Source organism: Bos grunniens, chromosome 23, assembly GCF_055505025.1.
Source record: "Bos grunniens cultivar Pamir isolate PY7600 chromosome 23, Bosgru_T2T1.0, whole genome shotgun sequence".
NCBI lineage: Eukaryota > Metazoa > Chordata > Mammalia > Artiodactyla > Bovidae > Bos > Bos grunniens.
In genome coordinates, this window is record NC_141187.1 from 16565874 (window position 1) to 16591171 (window position 25298).

At 53.3% G+C, this 25298-nt stretch overlaps 2 long non-coding RNA genes across 14 annotated transcripts; one reads left to right on the forward strand and one right to left on the reverse strand.

Moving 5' to 3' along the window:
* Window positions 1–250: 250 nt before the first annotated feature.
* On the reverse strand, window positions 251–5587 carry LOC147346775 (uncharacterized). 13 transcript variants are annotated; one of them, XR_015152729.1, is made up of 5 exons: window positions 5454–5587; window positions 3418–3505; window positions 2531–2628; window positions 926–1192; window positions 251–536 (listed from the first exon to the last, which is right to left on the reverse strand). It is a non-coding gene; the product is annotated as an uncharacterized LOC147346775 (long non-coding RNA). The 13 variants fall into 13 exon arrangements; XR_015152723.1 differs by having other exon boundaries at window positions 251–788; XR_015152727.1 differs by having other exon boundaries at window positions 251–788; window positions 2531–2652.
* LOC147346776 (uncharacterized) lies at window positions 5078–13811 on the forward strand. The gene is made up of 2 exons (XR_015152734.1): window positions 5078–5208; window positions 13091–13811. It is a non-coding gene; the product is annotated as an uncharacterized LOC147346776 (long non-coding RNA).
* The last annotated feature ends 11487 nt before the right edge of the window (window positions 13812–25298 follow it).

The window sequence follows — 25298 nt, forward strand, 5'->3', positions numbered from 1 at the left end:
CCAGAGAGGTGTGGTCACCAAACCAGAAATCAGTCTACTGACAGAGCCCCTTTCACTGCACAGGTGATGATCTCGTCACTCAGATGGGTCTTTTCTAATAATAGATTGCATTTATTGAGCACTTACTATATCGCTGGGCATTTTCCTAAGTACATCACATGATTCATTCGTATAAGGCTTCCAAAAATCTCTGGGTGGGAACTACCGTTTCCCCATTTTACTGATAAGAAAACAGGCTTAGAGAGGTGAATCTGAGGCCACAGATCTATTTATTTTATCTTATTCATTTATGTTTGTGCTGAGTCTTCATTGCTGCACACCGGCTTTTCCCTAGTTGTGGCGAGTTGCAGCTACTCTCTAGTTGCAGTGTGAAGGCTTCTCATTGCTGCAGCTTCTCTTGTTAAGGCATTCAGGCTCCAAGGCGTGGTTGCTCTGCGGCCTGTGGAATCCTCCCATACCAGGGATAGAATCCGAGTCCCCTGCGTCGGTGGGCAGATTCTTTACCGCTGAACCACCAGGGAAGTCCCACAGATCTACTGAGTGGGGAAGCTGGGATGTGAACCCAGGCAGCCTGGCTCCAGAGCCCGCATTCCCGACCACTGCTCTGCAATGTACAGGGTCATACAGCACTTGAACCCGGGACCCAGTGTGCTCCACGCCCGATCCCAGGCTTTTCTCTATCCACTTAGCATCCTGCTGATGAAGCAATGGGACACAGCAACCACGTCTTTCCTGGCTCTTGGTCCATTTTCACAGTGGCCCTCAAGCCCAGCTTTGCTTTCCAATCCCTGCAGTGATCAGAAATCCAGGCCTCCCCTCAACCAGCCAGTGAGCCAAATGAAGCTATTTGAAAGCCCCCCAGCTCAATGCAGGCAGGCAACCCCTCTTCCTCTGCTGTATTCTTTGTGTCCATCACCCAACTCACCCTTTACTTTAAGCATAAAGCTAGAGGCCCCTCCAGGCTGCCAGGATCCAAGGAAGCCAGCAGAAATCTCCTCTGTGGTAGGAAAGGGCTGCGCGTTGCAAGGACTTCCTCCCAAAAGCAGCTCAATAAAAAAGAGATAGTCTCACGGGCAAGTGTTCTGTCTGTCCGTGCCTTCTGTATGCACCATGATGGTCTTTCCTCAATGTTCTTCTTGACCTTGGCAAATCCCTTGGTCCTTTGGTGACTCACTGTTATCTCTAAAGTGGGCTAATAATAGCAAGAGCTAAATTAAAAGATGTAGGTTAGAAAATTTTTGGAGAAAGCAGTCCATACGTGCAACTGCAGCACACACACCACCATGCACACACCGCTCTGGCTGAGCTGGTCGTTTAGATGTGGATTTAGTTGTGCCCCCAGCCTCATCCCTGTAACCATACCCCAGTAAAAAGAAAAAAATCCAGGTGAGTGGTATATCTCTGATTTCTGGATCCAGGATACACTAACTCAAGTTATACCAGCCTCTCTGGCTACAGAGCCTTTGGCATTTGTTAATCTTTGCTCTGGGAGAGACTACTGCTTAGTCTGAGGTCCCTAGGAGGGATGCTGCCAGATATAGAGGGAATTTGCAATATACACTGTTCATTGAGTTGGATTGCATATGGTACCTGGTGTGACAGAATGAACCCAGCATAGGAGTGTATGGACACCTAAGTCATGGTCCTGCCCCTAACTTCCTTTTCCCTGAACCTCAGTTTCCTCATCTGTAAAATGGGGTCTGGGAGGAGGTCCCAGGTCCCTTCTAGACTAACATTCTGTTTCAGGATGTACTTCCTTTGCAGGTTTGCCCTGATCCTTTCCCAGGTCTTCAGGTCCTTCCGGCTCCCTCTTTGTGGTCAGTCTGGCCCTATATCTTATCAGAGACCTGTTTTGTTATTCCAGGAAATGCCACAAGGGGGAGCCTTCTTAGGATGTCTGGGGTCAGGAAGGAAGCCTAGGCCAGTAAGTGCAAGGCTATGGTGGGAGTCAGCCAGTCCCAAGGGGCTGCAAGACCCAGATGGAAAAAGAAAGTTGGGAGAACAAGGGAGGGGGCTGTAAGCTACAAAGACCATATTCCAAGCTCCTGAAGGACTGAGACCTTGCTTTGTGTTAATTCTTGTCTCTCTGTCATACACTTGTAAGTGCATATCTCATTTGATCCTCAATGTACTCCATGAGTCATACAGTGTGGGTGAAATTATCTGTTGCCTCTACAGTTGGGAGAACTAAAGCTCAGACAGGCTCCAGGCTCACCCAGGGTCACACAGCCAACCTGGACCAGATCTGTTGATGGCCCAAGTGTCCTGTCCGCTGCCCAGGTCTCCTCCGGGGTCTTGCCCCAGGCTGGACACATGGGAGACCTTCAGGGATGCTTCCTGAATGAATGAGTAGGTGCTCTGGGTGAGGCTGCAACCTCCGTGCATAAGCGTCCTCTGGTAACACCTTGGTTCCGCTTTCTACCCCTTGCTCTTACCTTCCCAAATCACAGCGTTCATCTCTTACCACATCACTTCCATGATCCAGAAGTGCTGGCACTACGGTCATGCCGTCACCAAAAGCCCTACTCACCTCTGTTTATCTTTCAAGTCTTGCTCGGGTGTGTCACCTCCTCCAGGAAGCCTCCTTTGACATCTGCTCCCACCATGGATAGAGTTGCAATCATTCTCCTGTCGGCCCCCCAAATAAGCTTCCTGATTACAACACACCAATCATTGTTTAAAAGTTATTAGATACTAGTCTGAGCTCCCCCAGAAAGGGGACTGAGTCTAATTCATCTCTGACTCCCAGTGTCTATAAAAGCTCAGCTCAGCCATCGAAGACTCATTTTGGGTACTGCCCCCTTCTCCCTCTACAGTAGTGCCTCTGCCCTGGGGACCCTCTGGTAAAGGCATCTGAAGTGCATTTGGCCTGAACAAATGAATGACTGGTGAGCGCACTCCTCCCCGCTTTTCTCTCCCGACCCCTCAAGTATCAGGAAAGCTGACAATTCCAGATTTCTGAAGATACTTCAGAACCCTCCTCAGCCCACCTTCAACCCCTCTAAACCCCTCCCCTTGGGGCTATTTTATACAGAAGGCATTCCCCATGGCTTGGCTGGAATCCCCCAGGGGACTCTCAAAGCTGAGGGGACTTTCATTGGATCCAACTCACTTGTACAGGTGAGAAAAGTAAGGTCCAGAAAGGGAAGGTGACTGGGTCGTTCCTTCATTTACTCATTCATTCAACAAATATTCACCAAGTGCTCACTATGTGTGAAACTCTGGTCTCCGTCTGAGACATTTTTTTTTTAACTAAGTGGACTTTAAAAATATTTATATGTTCATGTATGTGTGTATTCAGCTGCATGGAATCCTAGTTCGGCATATGGGATCTTGTGGTACATGGGCCATAGCATGTAGGATCTTAGCTCCATGACCAGGAATCGAACCCACCAACCAGGAATTGAACCCACATACCTTGCATTGGAAGGCAGATTCTTAAACACTGGACCACCAGGGAAGTCCTGAGCCAAGACTTAAAAAAAAGTCTCTGACTTCATAGCATCTACAATGGAAGAGACAGACAAACAAATTAGCAGGTAAAGCATGTAGCCTATATTAGATGGTGATAAAAGCCACTGAGATATGCAAAGCAAGGGAAGGGAGATGGAGAGCCTGGGGGTATTGGTTGGTGGAGGGTAGAAAAGAACCTTAGCAAAATGAGTGAGAAAGCACTGTAGGGATCTGGGAAAAGATTGTTCCAGGCAAAGGCAATAGTAAGTGCAAAGGTCCTGAGGCAGAAACATGCTGTCCTGCCTGTACAACAGTGACTGGAATAGATAGAGTGAGGGGGAGAGGAGTGGGAAGGAAGGGCAGAGCACTGATCAGATCCTCTAGGGTCTTTGAAGGACCCTTTTCTCTGAGTGAGATGTGCACCCACTCGATTTTTGAGCAGAAGAGGGACAGGCTCTGACTTTGATTTTAAAAAGATAACCCTGGCTGCTCTGCTGAGAACAGACTGAGGGGACAAGGGATGCAGGGGGACAAGAGGGGCTGCGATATTCCCCGGCAGGAGAAGCTGGTGGGTTGGACCGGGGCCGGGGTGGGGAAAGTGGTGAAGGGTAGCAAGCAGATTCTGGACATATTTTGAAGGTAATGTAAACAAGATTCGCTAAAGCATTCTGATGCATGACAGAAAAAGAGAGGGGTTGAGAATAATTCTAAGATTTTCTTCCCGAGCAACTGGAAGGATGAAGTTGCCCTGTTCGGAGATGGAAAAGACAAAAAGGAGCAGGTCTGGGGGAAAGATCAGAATTTCAAAGTTGAACACGTTGAGTTTGAGATGCCCACTAAACGTTCAGGTGGAGATAGGAAACAGGATTGACAAGCCGGCAGGTCAGGAGAGAGATTACGGGAGAGCTAAGAGAACAAAAACAAAATCTCAAGCCTCCCGACTTGCCACAGTACAGAAAGGACTCTTCCCGTGGGTTGGAGAAGTTAAATACCTGCGCTCAAAACCTAGGGCGCAGGGAAAGGAAATACGGTAACCCTGCGCGCACGCCCCCACCCCTCAGTAGTGCCAACTATCAAGCAAGAGCAGGTCCGGGAGAGGGGGTGGCTATCCTGGGGCTCTTAGGCGAGACCAGAGGGGGCCAGGGCTCCGCACACACACACATCAGGGGCGGAGCGGGGGCCGCTCGGACTCGGGGGCGGATCTTCACTGAGGTCTGGGTTTCTTCTCCCGGCAACGGTCTTGACTCGTTTCCTTGAGTCACCGTCAGATATTTATTTAACCTCGTGGTTCAGCCTCCCTGGGGCCAGCAGGAGGGATGGAGGCAGGGCGGGGGAGGCTGGAGGAGATGGGGAGCGAAAGGGGAAACATTTTCTTCCCTCCGACAGGCCGCGGCTGCCTCGCTCCTACGTGGGGTCCTCAGACCTCCGGGGTCCCACCCCGGGGCCCTCAGACCTCCGGGGGTCAGCCAGCTTCTAGGAGTTAAGGGAAATAAGGAATCACGCTGGTCCACCCCCACCCCCACCCCCACCCCCATCGGTTTAAGACCAGAGGAAACCTGGGGAGGAGTAACTAGTCTAACGGCCTACACTGAATCCGAGGCGGTGCCAGGCTGCCAGTCTCTGGGGTCCCCCATTCCTTGTCCATCCAATGAGCGCCCGAGGCCCAGCGGTGCCAGGGGAGCCCACAGACCTCTGAGTTCTGACCAGCCTCCTGTCTGGGCTAGACACTTCACCTCCGCGCGCCTCCGCTCCTCGGTCTGTAAAAGGGAGTCCTTACTCTTACCCCGCCTTCCTTGACTTGCTGAGGGACAAATAATGTTTTAAAAATACCAGCTGCCAGTTGCCGAGCGAGGCTGGCACCGTCCTGGGCGCCTCGACAGGGCCTACTGTTCAGCCTCGCACACCCCGCCGCGGTCTAGCCAGTGAGGATGGGGGGCTGGAGAGAGGGGCGCGGGGAGGTCAGAACCCAGCTCTCGGGTCAGAAAGGAACCCCCCCTTACCTCCCCCGCAAAACCACGTCCCCCGCCCCGGCCTTAACCCAGGGGTCGGTGCTGGGAGCGCTGGGGGCGGGGAAGCTGGAGGCCCAGGGGGAGCGGAAGTCACCGCTCGGAGGCCCCACTTCCCCTCCCCCCAGCCGGCCCCGGGGCAGGTGAAGAGGGGACCGGGCTCCGCTCCAGGTGGCGGGGCAGCGACGGGGGTGGGGAAAGGCAACAATAGCACTTTTATTTGGGACTGTTTGGTTCTGAGCGGGTGGGCGGAGGAGGAGGCCGACGGGGCTGCGGGGGAGAGGGGTGGTGAGCGGCATCTGGCGACACACCTGCTCCTGCTTAACCCTGTGCGTGCCGGGGCCGGGCGCTCGGCCGGGGAAGGCGGGCGGACGGCGGGGCGACGAGCCCCCGGCAGGAAGTGCGCGGCTGCCGGGAGGGCCAGCCCCCGGGCTCAGGGCACGCAGGAATGGGGACCCCTGTAAGGACCTGGGGGAAGTCTCTGTCCCTGGGACTGTGCCCTAGACCGGGGCTGGCCTCGCGCGCAGCCCAGGGCTCGGGCGTCGGCTTCCCCAGAGCGCCAGCTCGCCTCGGGCGGGATCGGGAAGGCGAGGGGTGGCTCCAGGGCCTCTGCGCGGATTCCCTGCCGCCCTCTGGCCGTTCCGGGAAACCGGCCTTCCGGAGGCGGCGCGGCGGCCACGACTATGCCAAGGGCGCGGGGCGCGGGCCAGGCCCAGCGGGCGGCCGCCGGGCGGGGGAGCCTCGAGCTGGGCGCGCCCTCTCGCGCTAAACGCTTCCAGGCGCGGCGCTGCAGGTGAGCTGGGCGCCCGACGCTCCCCACCCCCTTCGGGGCCTCGCCAACGCTCCCTGCCCGCCGGAGCCCGCGCCGTCGAGCCCGGCGCTGCACCTGCCCGCGCCGGGACCCCGGCCCGCCCGCGGACCCCCACCCCACCTCCCAGCCCCGGGCTGGCGCGCTCGCCCGCCGTACAATCGGAGCTTGTTTGTGGGCGGAGGAGCCGCGCCGGGTGCGGCGGCCCCGCGCCAGCCCACTGATCCCATAAAATATTATTTGTGTTTAAAAATTCCAGTAATTGGCTATGCAGCCGCTTTTTCCGAGCCCTGTGCCAAGCTCAGTAAAATCGCAGTCCGGCTAGAGTTATTTTCATCATGCAAATTCCCATTTCTGTAAACAGGGTTAAAGCCCCTGGAAGAGGCTGGGTTGGAACCAGGGAAGAAAAGCAGACGGTTGTGTTCCCGAGTCAGGGAGTTAGTCAAACTCGGTCTCCATTCCTGCGGTGACCTGGGTAATTGGGGAGAGCTATTAAGATAATCCTCCCCGATCGCTTCTCTTTGAGTCCCAGTGACTGGACTCTATTGGTTAAACTCCCTGGTTTCCTTAACTTCCCAGGTCTCATCTGAATAACTTACATCAGATCACGGAATCATAATTCCTTTCTCCTTTGTTGAATCACAAAGCAAACTGAGGCTCAGAGAGGGGAAGAGACTTGCCCAACAGTCACACAGCAAGTCTGTGCAAGAGCCCAGGCCAGAACATAGTTTGCCCGACTTCCCGGCCATCAGGACCCCTTTAGAAAGAAAGAAAGAAAGTGAAGTCGCTCAGTCGTGCCCAACTCTTTGGGACCCCGTGGACAGTAGCCTGCACCAAGCTCCTCCATCCAAGAGATTTTCGAGGCAAGAGTGCTAGAGTGGGTTGCCATTTCCTTCTCCAGGGAATCTTCCCAACCCAGGGATCGAACCCAGGTCTCTCGCATTGTAGACAGACCCTTTACCTTCTGAGCCACCAGGGAAGTCCCTTTAGGTTCTAGTAATAATAGTAGTAGTAGTAGGCTGTCTAGGGCAGCCAGCACCCAGAGCCCCAGGGCCTGGCTCTGGGATGCTGACTCTGAGTACAACAACTAAGGGAGGACTCCCCCCTCTTCAAACACACACACTTCCTGTCCCTCAGCAGCTGGGACCTGCCCAGAGATGAGGAGGAGAGCAAGGGAGTCCCTGCCAGGGTCTTGGAAACCCTGAGTAATGGACAGGGGAGCCTCTGCCCTGCCCTACCCAGGGATGGCTGCTGTCTGCTGCAAGGAGAACCACACACATGGGAAGAACGAATTTCTTAAACAGATACTGAAAGGGAGCCCAGATTCTGCAGCTGGAAGGAGAATTGGGGCTCAGAAAAGAGTAAATAATAGTATATTATTTGTAATATAATATTGTATTATATATAGTATGTTATTGCTCTTTGGTATTGACACTTAGTATGTGCCAGGCGCTACTGCACAATTTGTCTCATTTAATTCCCACAACAAGTCTAGGAGAAGGATGTTAACATTGTGGCCACTTTCCAGATGAAGATACTGAGGCTCTGATAGGTTAAGTCACTTACCCAAGGTTGTCTGTAAGGAAAGCCCTTTTTCTGGGGATGTTTGTGAATCTGGGTTTCCTTCACCAACCCCAAGGCTTTCATACCAGCCCAGCCTCCTCCTGCCTCCCTCCATTTCCCCCTACAAGCCTTTGTGCAGGCTACCTCTTTACCCCGAGTATTCCTCTTCCCTCCTATTCTCCATCTTTCCCATTGCCTCCCCTCTTCAAACTCTAGGCTCCTCAGTCCCAGAGGCCAAGGAATATCTGCATCAGTTCAGTTCAGTCGCTCAGTCATGTCCGACTCTTTGAGACCCCATGAATCTCAGCACGCCAGGCCTCCCTGTCCATCACCAACTCCCAGAGTTCACTCAGACTCACATCCATCAAGTCGGTAATGCCATCCAGCCATCTCATCCTCTGTCGTCCCCTTCTCCTCCTGCCCCCAATCCCTCCCAGCATCAGGGTCTTTTCCAATGAGTCAACTCTTCGCATGAGGTGGCCAAAGTACTGGAGTTTCAGCTTTAGCATCATTCCTTCCAAAGAAATCCCAGGGCTGATCTCCTTCAGAATGGACTGATTGGATCTCCTTGCAGTCCAAGGGATTCTCAAGAGTCTTCTCCAACACCACAGTTCAAAAGCATCAATTCTTCGGCACTCAGCTTTCTTCACAGTCCAACTCTCACATCCATACATGACCACCGGAAAAACCATAGCCTTGACTAGACAGACCTTTGTTGGCAAAGTAATATCTCTGTTTTTGAATATGCTATCTAGGTTGGTCATAACTTTTCTTCCAAAGAGTAAGCGTCTTTTAATTTCATGGCTGCAGTCACCATCTGCAGTGATTTTGGAGCCCAAAAAAATAAAGTCTGACACTGTTTCCACTGTTTCCCCATCTATTTCCCATGAAGTGATGGGACCAGATGCCATGATCTTCGTTTTCTGAATGTTGAGCTTTAAGCCAACTTTTTCACTCTCCTCTTTCACTCTCATCAAGAGGCTTTTTAGTTCCTCTTCACTTTCTGCCATAAGGGTGGTGTCATCTGCATATCTGAGGTTATTGATATTTCTCCCGGCAATCTTGATTCCAGCTTGTGCTTCTTCCAGCCCAGCATTTCTCATGATGTACTCTGCATATAAGTTAAATAAGCAGGGTGACAATATACAGCCTTGACGTACTCCTTTTCCTATTTGGAACCAGGCTGTTGTTCCATGTCCAGTTCTAACTGCTGCTTCCTGACCTGCATATAGGTTTCTCAAGAGGCAGATCAGGTGGTCTGGTATTCCCATCTCTTTCAGAATTTTCCACAGTTTATTGTGTTCCACACAGTCAAAGGCTTTGGCATAGTCAATAAAGCAGAAATAGATGTTTTTCTGGAACTCTCTTGCTTTTTCGATGACCCAGCAGATGCTGGCAATTTGATCTCTGGTTCCTCTGCCTTTTCTAAAACCAGCTTGAACATCTGGAAGTTCATGGTTCACGTATTGCTGAAGCCTGGCTTGGAGAATTTTGAGCATTTCTTTACTAGCTTGTGAGACGAGTGCAGTTGTGCAGTAGTTTGAGCATTCTTTGGCATTGCCTTTCTTTGGGATTGGATAGATAAACTCCATTTGGGCTTCCCTTGTGGCTCAGTTGGTAAAGAATCTGCCACAATGCAGAAGACCTGGGTTCAGTCCCTGGGTTGGGAAGATTCCCTGGAGAAGGGAAAGGCTACCCACTCCACTATTCTGGCCTGGAGAATTCCATGGACTGTATAGCTCATGGGGTCGCAGAGCCAGACACAACTGAGTGACTTTCACTTCACTTCACTTCAAACTCTATGTGATGTTGCACTTAGACCAGCAATTCAGGCAAGTAAAGGCAATCAGGTTATGAAGCTCTTTGCATAACGACAACGGAACTTTTTTCCAAGAAAACTGGTTAGTGTTTTAGAAGTGCCTCCTACATGCAACCCCTAGAAGAGGACACGGCAACCCACTCCAGTATTCTTGCCTGGAGAGCCCCATGGACAGAGAAGCCTAGAGTCCACTGGGTCACAAAAAGTAGGACAAAACTGAAGCGACTTAGCATGCATGCACCTACATGCACATCCAAACACACACACACAAACCCCAAAAACAAGAGTCTTGGTTGTGGTTCCCAAGAAGGAAAGTATTTCTGGTGATGCAGGAGTATTCTGCCGCAGAATGGGCAGCCTTGTGAGGCACTGAGCCTCCCGTCACTTAAAATGTGTCAGCAGGGGCTAGAGGCCCCCAGCCCAAGGGTGGTGCCAGAGAAAGTCCTGAGTCCTCCTTGGCTTGTTTGCTCAGAAATCAATCTAACCCCAGGATTCCACCTACATTACTGTACAAATGTAGGTCCTCAGATCAGATCAGATCAGTCGCTCAGTCGTGTCCGACTCTTCGCGACCCCATGAATCGCAGCACACCAGGCCTCCCTGTCCATCACCAACTCCTGGAGTTCACTCAGACTCACATCCATCGAGTCAGTGATGCCATCCAGCCATCTCATCCTCTGTCGTCCCCTTCTCCTCCTGCCCCCAATCCCTCCCAGCATCAGGGTCTTTTCCAATGAGTCAACTCTTCGCATGAGGTGGCCAAAGTACTGGAGTTTCAGCTTTAGCATCATTCCTTCCAAAGAAATCCCAGGGCTGATCTCCTTCAGAATGGACTGGTTGGATCTCCAATTAAATTGAATTCTGAGTTAGTATGTAGGTTTCTCTTCGATCTCTGAATTGAAACACCATCCAGGCAGCCGATGTCCATGGGAGAAAGGAAAAGGACCCTCAGGTGGGAGGACAGCTTTTAAGGGCGAGAAGAGATACATTATGGTGGCGGTCCTTGAGAAGTCCATGGTGTAGGGGAGGGGGTCCTTGAGAAGACGGAGCATCCCTGAAAGAGTAAATGGGAAACAGTGTCCAGTGGATTCTAGTCAGGGGAAGAGGTTAGCAGCAGAAGACTCTAGCAGGAGGAAGGATAAGAGAAAGCCAGGGACCTCCCTGGTGGTCCAGTGGCTGAGACTCTGAACTCCCAATGCAGGGGGCCCTGGGCTCAGTCCCTGGTCAGGGAACTAGATCCCACATGCTGCAACTAAAGATCCTGCATGCCACAACTAAGATCTGATGCAGCCAAATAAATAAATGTTTTTTAAAAAGAGAAAGAGAGAAAACCAGTGCCTTGAATCCCCAGGGCCTAGTGGGGTCCCCGGAGGGCTCCCCTCCCACTGGGAGCTCATCCCAGCCCCTGGATTTCCTGCCTTCAGTCTTGCTCCCTGCTCTGGTGGGTTATGTGCAGTGTGTTATGTTCGGGTGGGGGTCCTTCTTCCTCCCAGCTCTGGAGGCCTGGATACGGGTTCAGGGCCCAGGGGTGTTTGAAGGATGCCTCTTCCTGCCCTTGCCTCCAGGTCCTATCACCCTCCTTCCCAGAGCTCATCACAAGAATTGAGATGTGGGGTGACTGCCTCATCCCTCAGGGAAGGAAAGAGCCTCCCCAATGAGCTGAGGGCCATCTGAGGGGCACAGGGAGAAATGGGGGTATGGTGGGCTTCCAGAGACTCTGCCCAGGCCAGGCTTGGTAAAGACACCATATCTGTGGGGTGTATGCCCCACAGATATGGTGTCATAATGGGATTTGGAGGTGTGGTTGGCACTTTTGAGCTCTCTTCTTTTTGGACCTTGAAGGACTAAGAAGGGGCGCCTCTTTCCTCCCAGGCCCCTATCCCTTCACCCACCCCAGAGAGGGTAGGATGGAGTGGGGTGGGTTCCATAACCTAGAGGTGGGTGCTAGGTATAAAAGATGTCATTTTAATGTTTTACTTGATATTGGTATTAAAGTTATTTTTTAAGTCTGTATCTTTTTTTTGATACATAAATATTTATGGCTGAAGTAATATGCCTATGATTTGCCTTAAAACCATATAGGGAGAGATGGGACAAAATTGACCATGAATTGCTTCTTGTTGAAGCAGGTGATGGGATACAGGGCGGCTCTCATACTATTCCGTCTACTTTTGTATATGTTTGAAATGTTTGGAGTAAAAGCTTCAAATACTAGGACAAAACTCACTCCCAGTCGCCCCATCTAGAAGCCGTTCCCGATTGCTCTCACATAGCCTGCTATCTGCTTCTGCTCTGTAGGTGTCTTGGGTCTCTGTTCACGGCCAGCCTGTGGGTGGGGTGTCCCCTCGAAGTGGTCACCACTGGAGCATCCTCGCTGTGGGGGTGCTCAGCCTCAGAGAGGGAGGAGCTGCCCCCACCCGCCATGCCCACGTGCTGAAGTGTGGCAGGCAGCGCACCAGGCGTGTTCACAGATACAAATTATTTCTCGTCATACAGTCCTGGGAAGTGAACTTTATTCTTACCCTGGATTTACGGATGAGAAAACATAGATTAAGAGAAAAAGGTTAAGAGAACTTTCCCTCTTGATCCATTTCCCCCACTGTTCACCTCCCAAGTGCAAAGTCATCTAAGATGTAATAGAACCGCAAGAGTTCTGGTGTGCCTGCCTCAAGTTTTCAGGAAATGGTGTTCACATCCGCCAGTCTGCCCAAAGCTCAGCCATCCTCCTTCAAAAAAATATATGTATTATATATATAAACATTATGTTATTTGGCTGTGCTGGGTCTTAGTTGCAGCACACGGGATCTTCCGTCTTCCTTACGACATGCAGGATCTTTAGTTGAGGCATGCCGGATCTAATTCCCTGACCAGGGATCCAACCCGGGGCACCCTGCATCAAGACCATGGAGTCTTAGCTACTGGGGCATCAGGGGAGTTCCATCGGTCATCCTTCTCTCCAACCCATCAGCCAGTCCTTCAGGGTCAAATTCATGCTCAGTCACTCTTCCACTGCCACCACCAAGGTCAGTCCCTCTCCCTTCCAGCCTGAGCTCAGCTCAGCCTCACCAGCCTCCTGCTCCCACCCTTATCCTCACCCATCCCTTCTCAGAGCAGCAAAGATGACCTTGGAGCATTCATCCAATGGCGTCTCTCTCCTCTTTCCTGTGACCTCCAACTGCATACAACAAGGAACTCTCAACACCCTAGGATGGCCAACAGCAACCTACACACACAGCGGGGCCTTCCAGTGGCCTCTCCCCTGCATCTTATTGGCTGCTCTCTTCCCTCCCGCCTCCACCCCGGCTTCCTCTGCACCATCTGTCCCTCTGCCATTGTACTTTCCTCAGCTCCTTCTCATCCTGCAGGTTCGCTTTCCATACTGTGCTTTTGGATGACCAGCCATTTTAGCCTCTGTTTAATTTTCTTGCAATTCTTTTGCAGTTGTCTTATCAGCCCTGGGATTTCTTTGGAAGGAATGATGCTAAAGCTGAAACTCCAGTACTTTGGCCACCTCCTGCGAAGAGTTGACTCATTGGAAAAGACCCTGATGCTGGGAGGGATTGAGGGCAAGAGGAGAAGGGGACAACAGAGGATGAGATGGCTGGATGGCATCACTGATTCGATGGACGTGAGTCTGAGTGAACTCCGGGAGTTGGTGATGGACAGGGAGGCCTGGCGTGCTGCGATTCATGGGGTTGCGAAGAGTTGGACACGACTGAGCGACTGATCTGATCTGATCTGATCTGATCTATGCATCCATTGATTTTTTTCTTTTTTTTCTTTTTGGTCTGTGTCACTCCACTAAAATGAAAGAAACATGAGGGCAAGAAACATGACCATCTCCTCAGCACAACTAGTCTAGTGTTGGCCTTGCACATAAAACATGTTAAAAAATTCTACATTTGATCAACAAAGGAATTCTCCATAATTCCTAAAAGGCCAAGGCCTTTAGGAACTCGGTAAAGATGCTGAAGACCATTTAGTTACCATCTTGGTCCATCCCTGAACCCTTCCAGACTTTTCAAAAGGTCTCAGCACCAGGAATTCTTTGAGCCTGCTTTAGTCTGCCTGCCTCTGGCCACCTTGGCCTTTTCTCCTGCTTCTGCTCTCCACAAGCATACCTTTAACAACATGCCTGGAATAAAGCTTCATTTCTAAAACACCTACTATGTGCCAGGTATAGCTAGTCCTCCCAACCAAATCCAGAAGATAGATTTAAAAAAAGAAATGAAAAGACATGGCCAGAAAGAGGCTAAATCATTTGCCCAAGACCACACTAGTAAGTGGGAAGTAAGTAAGTAAGTGTTAGTTGCTCAGTCATGCCTGACTCTTTGAGACCCCACGGACTGAAGCCCACCAGGCTCTTCTGTCCATGAGATTTTCCAGGCAAGGATACTGGAATAGGTTGCCGTTTCCTTCTCCAGGGGATCTTCCCAATGCAGGGATCAAACCCAGGTCTCCTGCACTGCAGGCGGATTCCTTACTGACTGAGCTACAAGGATAAGAGTGGGAAATACAGGACAATCTGATTTACTTTAACTGTCCCAAATTAGTGGGTGGGGCTGTGAGAAGGTTTTTGTTTTTTAATATTTATTTTTTATTTGGCTGCACGGGGTCTTAGTTGTGGCATGTGGGATCTAGTTCCCTGACCAAGGATCGAACTCAGACCCCCTGCATAGAGCATGGAGTCAGCCACTGGACCACCAGGCAACGTCCCTGTGAGAAGATTTTAAGGCCTCCTTCCTTGTAGCATGCTTACCCCTCCCTTGATGCCCCGTCTTGCCCTTCAGCCCTGGGGGTTCCACCAGAAGCAGGAGATAAGAAATCAGGACCCCCAAAGTTAGAAATCCAGGGAGGGTGAAGTCAGGGTGATAGTGTCGGGGGATGTGGGGTTTGGTCTTAGGCAGAACAGAGCTCGGGCTTCAGGTGGGCATGTGAAAGGAGGGGATGGTAAAAGGGAAAGACGGCCTGGGTGGGGGGTGATGGGGACATCTAAGCACCCCAGTTCTGAACGCCTGTGTCTCCTTGCCTCGCCTGCCACACAGCTCCACTTAGGAGGCTGCAGGTTTGCCATTCCCACTCGGCAGGCAGGGCGGGGCAGGAAGGGGACCGCTCCTCACTCCTTGACCTACCTGCCTGTAGTCCCCACAGCCCACCTGATAGGCAAAGCATTCGCAGGAGCTGAGTCGAGAAGAGGGGGGCAGGTGGGAGGGAAGTGGCTCTGCTCATCTTTGGGAGAGAACAGTGCAGCCAGGAAGGAGGGGGGCAGGACAGTGCAGCCAAGTAGGGGTGAGAAGCCAGGGCTGGTGGAGAAGGAGGGGCTCTGGTGGGGTGGGGAGAGCAGGACCCAAGGTGGACCACTGTCAGAACAGCCTCCCCCACCCATTTCAGCCCAGCCTGGGAAGGGAAGTGGGGAGAAGTCCTGTCACCAGGAGACCCTTTGTACTGCTAGCTTTTTGCAGCAGAAATAGCCCCTTTCTAACCGGCAGCCTCCTACTCACCGGGCTGATAGGAATTCCCTCCCACCCCCAGGGCCCCAGGCCTGGAGGGTTAGGGACAGGAGGACGTGTAGGCCAACCCCACACACCCCACCCTGAGTGTCGGCAGACTCTTGCCTCAACTTCAGACCCCGGTCCCATCCCAGCCTGGGAGAGGAGTGCCAGGGATCAAAAGAGTGAGATCAGGTGGTCTCTGGAATTCTTGAGAGCTTTCCCTGCTGCTAGGCCACTCCCCTAGCCCAGGGGTGGGTGGGTTTACCATCCCATCCCAACCCCCTCTCCTTCCTGTTCGGACACCTTCTTCCCATATACATGAGGGGGAAGACTATAGACACTCAAAAACTCAGTTCAAATCCTGACCTTGCTTCTAAGTAGCTGTGTGGCCTTGGGCAAGTCGCTTAACCTCTCAGAGCCTGTTTCCCTGTCTCTAAAATGTCATCTTTAAAAATCATGAACATAGGAGCTAGACTGACCTTATGATGTCTTAGGGAAGACGGAGCGACAGGACATCTGGTAAGCCAAAAGCATCTCACAGCATTGTCTACCGGTCTCTTTCCCAGGGAGGGGAAGCCCTGGCGAACTTCCTGGAGGAGGTGGCTGGGGAGTGTTGAGGGGCCGGCAGGGGTCGCTGTGAGTGCGCAGGCCCATCGGGACCTCCCTGGGGCTTTGGGGACGGGGGTGTCGGGGGTGGAAAGGGCAGTGGAGCTTCTCTGAGCTGACACGAACCCTCCCCAAACAGGCACCACCCGCCCAGTCTCTTGTTCCTCTCAGCCCAAGGCGAGACTCGGGCCGCACCTCCCGGCTCTCTCCGCCGCCCCCCTACCCAGGGCCCCCCTGACCCACACCCTAGGGCGGGCTGGTCTCCCCTTGGGGGGCCGGGGCCAAGAATGGGCGCGTGAACTGGGGCAAATTAACACGTAGGAAAACACCCCGGCACCTGGAGAAACAGGAGCTGGGGCCGGGGGAGGGCGGCCAGAGCCTTGGAAGTCAGAACCCGAACGGAGCGATAATTCACCCGAGTGTCCGCGGCCTCCCGCCCGCTCCCCGCCCCCGCCGCTCGGCCTCCGGTTTCAAAGGCGGACAAACAGCACACTGTGCTGGTCCCGGCTCCCTCGCTAAATCTTCCTGTCTTCAGCTTCTGGTAACCTGAGCCGGCAGAGCTGACCCTCCCTCGGAGGCCTAATGGGTACCGGGAGAGGGGAGAAGGCGGTGGGAGGAAGACGGAGGGGAGGGGATGGAGAATGCCGACCCGCGCCGCTGGGACCTCTGCCCTCACCCCCTCCTTCTCAGGGGCGCCCGGCCAGCCGCCCCCATCCCTGCACTTTGGGGGTGGTGGGGCGGGGGGTACAGTGGGCGAATGTTGCTTTAGAGCAAGCCTTTGCTTTCACATACACTGCCGCTTTGGCCTGTGTTTGCGCTTCTAGATGCTTCTGCGCGTGGACAGAGTGTGAGTCTGTGTGTGAGAAGGGAGGGGGGTGGCTGTTGTGAACTCACACCTCAGCATGTGGAAAAGTCATTTTTGTGCTTAAGTCGGGCACCCTCGTCGTGGGAAGACCGAGGAGCCCCGCTCCTTCCCCCTCCCTTCTCCCCTTCCTCCTCCCCTCTCCTCCCCTTCCTCCTCCCCCCCTCCTCCCCTTTCTCTGCTCCCTCCTCCTTCCCCTCCCCCTCCCCTCACCCCTCGGGAGAGTGAAGTAACCCCAGAAGGGCCTCCCACAGCCACTCCTGACCAGAGGCAGGGCTGAAGAGGTTGCCGTCTGCCCAGAGTCCTTCTCCAAGGCTCTTTAACAAGTGAGCCTGCCTGCCTCGGAACTTGGCCCTTAGGAAGTAATCTGGGCCAGAACATCCTGACTCCCTGTCCTCTCTTTGGGGGCAGGGTTGGGAGGGGGAACGTGTTCACCTCGAGAGGTGTGCGGCCCCCCCCACCCCCGCTTTGGGATTTCCAGTGGGAGGTCCTACTTCAGGGCCGAGGGTGGAGTGGGTCCTCAAAGCACAGGGGAGCTGGAGACTTCTGGGAAGGGCTGAGGACCATTTAATTAAGAAGGCGCTGACTGGATGGCGGAAGGGTCAAGATTTGATTGGTGAGGGCAGGGCTAGGAGCAGAGGTGAAGGGCAGGGCTAGAGCTGCAGTTGAATTGGGGGTCAGAGAGAAGGAGTGAGAAATGAGGGTCAAGAAATACTTAGGGGGAGGGGTTCATGTAGTGGCAGGCCGAACTGGAGGGGTGGACACGGAGTTGGAGCTCGGGTTCAGAGTAGGGAACTGTGGTGGGACAAGGAGCGGTGGTCAGTGCAGAGTTCATTCATGCTGTCTTTAACACGCAGTCTTTTAAAATTTTATTTGGCTGTGTCGGAACCTGCAAACTCTTAGTTGCAGCATATGGGATCTAGTTTCCCTGACCAGGGATGGAACCCTGGGCCTCCTGCGTTGGGAGCCCAGAGTCTGAGCCACTGGACCACCAGGGAGGTCCCCAACCAGCAAATATTAATTGTCTCCTGTGTGCCAAGTACTGTTTTACTTACTGGAAATAGATAGCAGAACACAAAGCTCTGCCCCCCTCCAAGGTTCCATGCCAGTGGTGGACAGACAATAAAATTAGAAACTGGATAAATGATATTTTAGATGGTGGTAAAGGCTGCAGAGACAAAGCTGGAAAGGGGGAGACGGAGTGATGGGGCACGTCTTGCAATGTGTGATATGGCCTCACTGAGAAGGTGACACATGTGTCAAAACCTCCAGGAGGTGGGGAAGGCCGCCAAGCAGATACCTTGATGAAGAGCTCTGTAAGCAGAGGAACAGCAAATGCAGTTTCTGCTGTGTGTGTGTGTGTGTGTGTGTGTGTGTGTACGCCTGCGCAGCTTGTTCAGTTCAAGGAACAGCAGAGATGCTAGAAGGGTGGGGAGGGTGGGGGCGAGCAGGAGGGAGGAGGCCAGAATGGTCAGAGGCTAGGGTCAGGGGTAGGATCAGAGTCAGGGGTCTGTATCAGCTCTATCTTCTCCCTCTTGAGTCATGGGGAGGCAGACGGCCTGTAGGCAGGGGCCAGCAAGGAGGAAATGGGTGAAGCTGGGAGACTGGTGGGGGACCGTGAAGCCAGCCCACCCCTGGGAACTGCAGGTCAGGAGAGCCTCTGCTTGGAATGGGGCATCTGACTTCGGGGACCTCCTGGTCTTATCCAGGATCTCCCCTCCAAAGCGTGAGACACCACTTCACTTGGAGCTTCAAGAACTTTGTCGCCCACCCCCCATTTGTTTGCTAATAAAAAGATGAAGGGGGGGCCTGTCTGCCTTCTCCGGATCACTAGCCTTCTCCTTCCCTTCTCCCCTGCCTGCCTCCTCTCCCTCTCCTTTCTCTCCCCGAAGGAGAGCTGATGCAGTTAATTGGAGCGTCTTGGAAGTGCACATTAACACACAGAGCGCCAAGGAGACGTCTTGGCAGCGAAATATCATTATCACTTCTTGAGCTCCAGCCAAAATCCCCTCGCGGTCAAAACACAATTCTTTAAACTAAACAATTAAAGATTTGTGCAAGTGTGGCTGCCATGAGGTATCAGCCTGGGAACGGTTGCCCCTGCCAGTGTGTCAGCAGAAGTTAGCAACCTGCTCCGCGCTCCGAGCCAGGTGACGGGCCGAGTGTCTCCCGGGAAGGAGGATAAACAGCAGGCTCACGGTGGTGGCCTGGCCACCAGTAACAACCTGTCCCCATCCTTAGAGGCACAAGGATTTTGAAATGCCAGGCCCCCCCCCCTTTTATTCCCTGCTTTGTCTGCAGGAGCTCCTGGCCCTAGAGGGAGAATCACTGGGCACCACACTGCCCCTTGTGGCTGGGGCTGGGAGTGCTGGAAGTCACAGGCTAAGTTTCTGGGATTCCTAGAGCCCAGTCTCACGCCCACCCCCTCCAGCTCAGCCCTCTGACACCTGGGCACACACAGGGCCATGCACACCACACAGCTGAGGTTAGAGCAGAGAGATTCTGGGCCACCATCCAGGCCTACCCCATAATGTGTAGTTTCTACCCTGCACAGCCGTCAGTGAGTACCCCAAGTACTGTCATGGGGCAAAATCTGGGCTACGAATCTCTCTGGATAGGTTGCAGGGTAACCGCGTCTCTCTGAGCCTCAGTTCCCATGTCTGTACCACACAACTTAGGCTTGATATTGAAGATTCTTCCAGTTTAAATATGCTGTGGGTCTTTTTAGGTACCTATTGCAAGGGCCATATTCAGTGAAATGTGTCAGTCGCTCAGTTGTGTCTGACTCTTTGCGACCTCATGGACTGTAGTCCGCCAGGCTCCTCTGTCTGTGAAATTCTCCAGACAAGAATACTCGGGTAGGTAGCCATTCCCTTCTCCAGGGGATCTTCCGAACCAGGGATGGAACCCAGGTCTCTAAAGCTGGCATCTCAGGAATTTCCTGGTGGTCCAATGGCTAGGACTCAGCATTTTTCACTCTCTAGTCGTGTCCCATGGGTTCCAGAGCATGTGGCCTCAGTAGTTGTGGCTCACGGGCTTAGTTACTCTGCTGCATGTGGGGTCTTAGTTCCCCAACCAGGGATGGAACTCTTGCCCCCTGCATTGCAAAGCAGGTTTTTAACCCCTGGACCATCAGGGAAGTCACTGCATCACACTTGAATAAAATCCAAAGCCCCCCAAAGAGACGGCTCTACGGCCCACCAAACATAACATGTGCCCTGCTCTCCCTCCGACCTTGTCTCTCATCATCTCTTTCATCCTTTCTTCTGTTCCAAGGACTCTGGCCTCCTCCTAATCCCTTGAACACACCAAATAGGCTTCTGCCCCAGGGCTTTGCTAGTGCCCGTCCCTCTTCCCCCTATTTTCTCAACAACTCAATCCTCCACTTTATTGGGGTCCCTGGCCAAAGATCACCTCTTTTGGGGGAGTCTTTCTTGAAATAGTAACCCCTCCCTAGTCCTTCTAATATTCCCTTCTCTGTCCTTCCCTGCTTTCTTTTTCCTCAGGTTACTCATTGCTTGGGCTTCCCTTGTGGCTCAGCTGGTAAAGAATCTGTCTGCAATGCGGGAGACCTGGGTTCAATCCCTGGTGTTGGGAAGATCTCCTGGAGAAGGAAAAGGCTACCCACTCCAGTATTCTGGCTTGGAGAATTCCATGGACTGGATAGTCCATGGGATCGCAAAGAGTCAGACACGACTGAGCAATTTTTACCTCTTCACTCATTGCTACCTGCTATTTTTTAAAATATACATTTTATTTAATTATTACTTGCTTATTTGGCTGTGTTGGGTATAGTTGTGGCACACAGGCTGTTGTGGCGTGTGCACTGTTCTCTAGTTGTGGAATGCGAGCTTAGTTGCCCTGAGGCATGTGGGATCCTAGTTCCCCCAGCAGGGATCGAACCCATGTCCCCTGAATTGGAAGGAGGATTCTTAACCACTGGAACCACAAGGGAAGTCCCACTACCTCCTATTAGACTGCACGTTTATTTATGCATTGATGTTCTGTCTCTCTTCTTTCCACTAGAATGTAAGCTCCCTGAGGGTAGGAATTTTGTTTGCTTGGTTGACCACTGAGCTCCAGGGCTTAGAACAGTGCCTAACACATGGCACGTCTCAAGCAACAGCCGTAAGATAAATGAATCTCCCCTATTCCAGAGACGGGAACCGAGGCCTAGAGATGGGGCGGGGACTTGCCCAAGGTCCCACGGCTCCTTAGCCTGAGCCCAGCCCAGGGCTCTCCCTTCCTGGTTGCTGTCCCAAAGGGCTCCCCGCCCCTTTGCGGACGGGCGGCCACAGCCACGCCCCCTGTCACTCAGGCGAGCCAATAGCCCTCAGTTCCTCCAGTTGTTTCTGTCAAACAGTATTTACAATAAACTTTGTTTGAACTTTTGTCTAAGTGATAATAATAATAACACGATAATTATATGGAGTATAACGTACAGCCAGCTGTATTTAATTAAAGCTGTAATTTCACTAAGGGTTTCTGGAAACAGTAAACCGCAAGAGTTGTACCACCCGTACCCCTCGGTGGGGGATTACAGCTGCTCAGGAGCGGGGTGGCTGGCGCGGAGGCCCCAGAAGCCAGAGGCCACCAGCAGGGTCCAGCTTCCGGAGTCTGAGCGCTCCCGTCCTGGGGCCACATGCAGAGGTGGGTCTGCGGTGGCCTCGGGCCAAAGACCGAGTCTGGAACCGCTCAGAAGGCGCGCACGGGTTTCTTCCGGCCTTCGCTGGCTCATGAGAGAGTAGTTTCTCTCAGCACTCTGGGATAGAGGGCTGGGGAACCAGAAAGACACCAAATAGGAGCAGGGAAGATGGCTGGGAAGGCCAGAGGCCCAGGGTGTGGGTCAAAGGGAAGGAATTCGCGCTAACGGAGGGAGGGCAGGCCAGGCATGGACTCAGTCAGCACAGTGTCGATTGGTTGCCTATCATGTGCCCAGCACCACGCAGGGTTAAGGAGACTTCAGTTTTGTTCTGCCGAGAGTTTGGTTGAGCAAGGAGACAGTCTCTTTAAAAAAAAAAAAAAAGAATAAGTTCTTTATTCATTTGGCTGTGTTAGGCTTAGCTGTTGGGTCTTCGTTGCAGCACACAGGATCTTCAGTGGGGGATCTTTCGTTGTGGCGTGTGGGCTTATTTGCTCTGAAGCATCTAGGATCTTAGTTCCCCAACCAGGGATCAAACTCACATCCCCAGCATTGCAAGGCAGATCCTTAACCGCTGGACCACCAACCACAAGAGGAACCCTCAAGAGAGGGCCTGATAGCCCAGTGGCTAAGAGCCCTGCCTCTGGAGCTAGAGTCCGAATGGTTCAATCCTGGTTCTGCCCCTCTCAGCTGGGCTTGCCTTTTCACCTCTCTCTGCCTTCCTCTTTTCATCCGCCAAATGGGGATAATTGTATTTACTTTAGTGTTATTATGAGGGTAAAACCAGGGAATCCCTATTGAGTGCTTAGGACAATGGGGGAGTGGGTCAATAAATATTAACTGTTATCCTTGAATATTCTGGGAGCACAGAAAGAGGCAGAATCATCTTGACCTGGAAATAGCATGACCAACCTTCCTGGCTTGGTTGTGGAACATTCTGTGCTGAAACCAGGACAGTCACAGGAAAACTGGCCCATCGGTCACCCTACCTGGAAAGCCAGAGCTGGATCTCAGAGAGGAAGTGACGTCTGGGCCAGCCATGCACTAAGAATGACAGGGACTTAGCGCAACAGAAGACAAAGGATGCGTGGAAAGATCATCTGTGAGCTCCCTACGTGACCCTGGGCATTCTCACAGACTCAGTTGTCCCATCTGTAGCCTAAGAGGGGACTGATTGCTCCCAGAGGCGGGCCCCTTGGAGGTCTACAATCTGGGGAGACAGGGCCTGCAGGAACGTCTGGTGAGAGAGCATCAGGGTCACCTACTCCTGCCCCAGGCCTGTGCACACACATGCACACACACACACACACACACACACACACACATCCACACACAACTGTAGGGCAAGGCTGAGAGGTCAGCCTCACAGGATAAGGGAGACACCCATATGACACTTAGCCTTGTGGGGCCCGGAGTGGCCCCATCAGAAGGTCTAACTGGAGAGTCAGCTTTAATTGTCTAAAAAGGCTTGCTGCTGAGGGTGGGGGTTGAGCGAGAAGATCTCTGAAGAGATGCAGAAATATTCCTGGGTAATAAAATATCCCCTTTTCAGTGTCAAAGTTAATGTTCCAGGCCTCAGGTAAAAACGGATTCTTATCAGCCAGCGCTCTCCCTGGAGAAGGCTGGGCGGCTGTGGGGAAAGGAGGGGACAGGTGGGTTCTCCTCATCCTCAGAGTCGGGGGCTCAGTGGTCAGAGGGGGCCGAGCTCCCATTGTGAGCCTGCTCCTCGGTCCCTTGGACATGCCGCCTGGATGTCAAGCTGATGCCCCTCCCTCAGTCATTCTGCCCCCACCGCCATCCTTCCCTCACGGGCTCCTTTCTCCTTTTTTCCTCCCATAGAATTCTGCCCACCGGCCTGCCTCCATCCCTTCTGCATGTGCCGGCGTCTGGGACTATTTCTGTCTGTCTGTCCTGCTGCAGTCTGTCCCCTGAGGCCAGGACAAGAGGCTGGAGGCCTGGCACACTGCTTGGGAGGAACACACGCGTGCCGCACGCTCCTGCGCCCCCTGCAACCCTGCACCAGCAGGTGGGGGCGCTTGGTGGTCTTGCCCCTGGATGCCTCGGCCGTGCCCAGGGCTGCTGCCCGCACCCCTGCTTCTGTGCTGGGCCCCAAGCCCGCTGGCGTGTGCCAGCGGCGCAGCGGCTCTGACAGGCCACGGGTTTAAATATAGAGTTGCGTATGCAAGACGAGGCTAATTTTAGCAGGAATGTGCTGGAAACTTTCTGAGGGCTCTGTTCTCTAGCTGTCTCCCCTGTGCTCATCACTTGGGGCTGGGAGTCAACCTGCTGGTCCCCTGTCCCTCACCTTCCCACCTCTCTCTCCCAGGCGCCCCTCTCCCCAGACCAGGACCCCAACACTGACCCTGTCCCTTGCCTCCCCAGGGCTCTGCTCCCAGGGGCCCAAGCCCACCCAGCTGCCTGAGATTCTGAGTCCCTCGGGTCCCCTCTCTTGCCCCAGTCTCTGGGGCAATACCAAGACTGGCCAGCCCTGGGGAAAATGATCCATCCAGCAAAATTCTTCTTCCTCCCCCCAACCCCAGCGATGCGTCCTGGCGGAGCGATACCCCAGATTCATATGCTCACCCAGTCACTGAGCAGTCACTGTGTCTCAGGCACGTTGATGAGTGCTTTCGAGAGTTACTCGTTTAATCAGTACGACAACCTTGCAAAAAGCATGAGAAATAACCCCATTTTACAGAACAGCACACTGAAGCCCAGAGAAGTTCAAGGACCTGCCCAAGGTCATTCAACATCACAGTCTGGTCATGAAATACACTAATTTTCCCAGGGAGGATGCTTGTGTTGTAAACGAGAACTCGGGAAGGAGGGGGTCACATTCAGCACGAAGGAATCACTGACACGGAAGTTCAAGGACTATGATTCTGGTGGAGTGCAGCTCCTTGGAGGCTGGAAGGGGGAAGGCCCTTGCCTCTCATCCTTCCTGTGTCCTGTTACCTCACCGGGGGCCTAAGGCAGCAAGCTACACTTCTCTTCCAATCAAATCCCACATTTGTTTTGGTTCCTCTCCTGTCTTGCATCTATGGGGCACCAACTGTGTGCGCAGCACTGCCACGTGTGCCCAGCTACAAAGATAAAGGGAGTGAAGGGCCGGCCGGGCTCTGAGATCCTCCTGGCTCAGCTGGTGGCAGGCAGCAGCCTGCAGTAAACAATTAGCTGCACGCTCGACGGTAAGGATGATAATAGGAGCTGGGAGGACAGAGGAGAGAAAGAGTTGACATCCAGAAGGGACTGCATCCCCCGCGAGAAACTCCAGAAGGCATCAACTCTTCCTCCCCGGGCTGCTCTGACTGTTCTCCCCGGCAGCTCCAGAAAAATGCCCTGTCTCCCCGCAGAGCTGTGTAACAGGCTGCGTGGTTGTTGTGCTTGAGCGTGAGGACAGGTCCCTGTAATGAGGATCAGAATAGTAACAGGAGGATGACACGCTGCAGTTAGAGAGCAGCGGAGCTCAGGAAGTGCAGCCCAGCCCCAAGGGAGGGGATGCCATAGCTCCCCCCGACGCGTCTGACGGTCCCTGGGCCTCTCCACTGGGGCCCGTGGGGCTCTCCTTACGCCCTGGCACTGGGGGGGGGGGGCGGGGGCAAGGGCACCCTGGGAAGGCAGAGGACCCACTTGAGGTTGTGCCCCTCTCTCCCTCCTGTTCCGCCTTCAGGTCTGTCCATGGCACTAAATTCCTTCTTACGCACGAAGTAAGTTCCTTATTCATTTTTCTTACTGTCTAGAATGGACTCCGGAGAAGTCAATGGCATCCCACTCCAGTACTCTTGCTTGGAAAATCCCATGGATGGAGGAGCCTGGAAGGCTGCAGTCCATGGGGTCGCTAAGAGTCAGACATGACTGAGCGACTTCACTTTCACCTTTCACTTTCATGCATTGGAGAAGGAAATGGCAACCCACTCCGGTGTTCTTGCCTGGAGAATCCCAGGGATGGCGGAGCCTGGCGGGCTGCCGTTTGAGGTCGCACAGAGTCGGACACGACTGAAGCGACTTAGCAACAGCAGCAGAGTGGACTCTCCAGGTTTTGTCTCC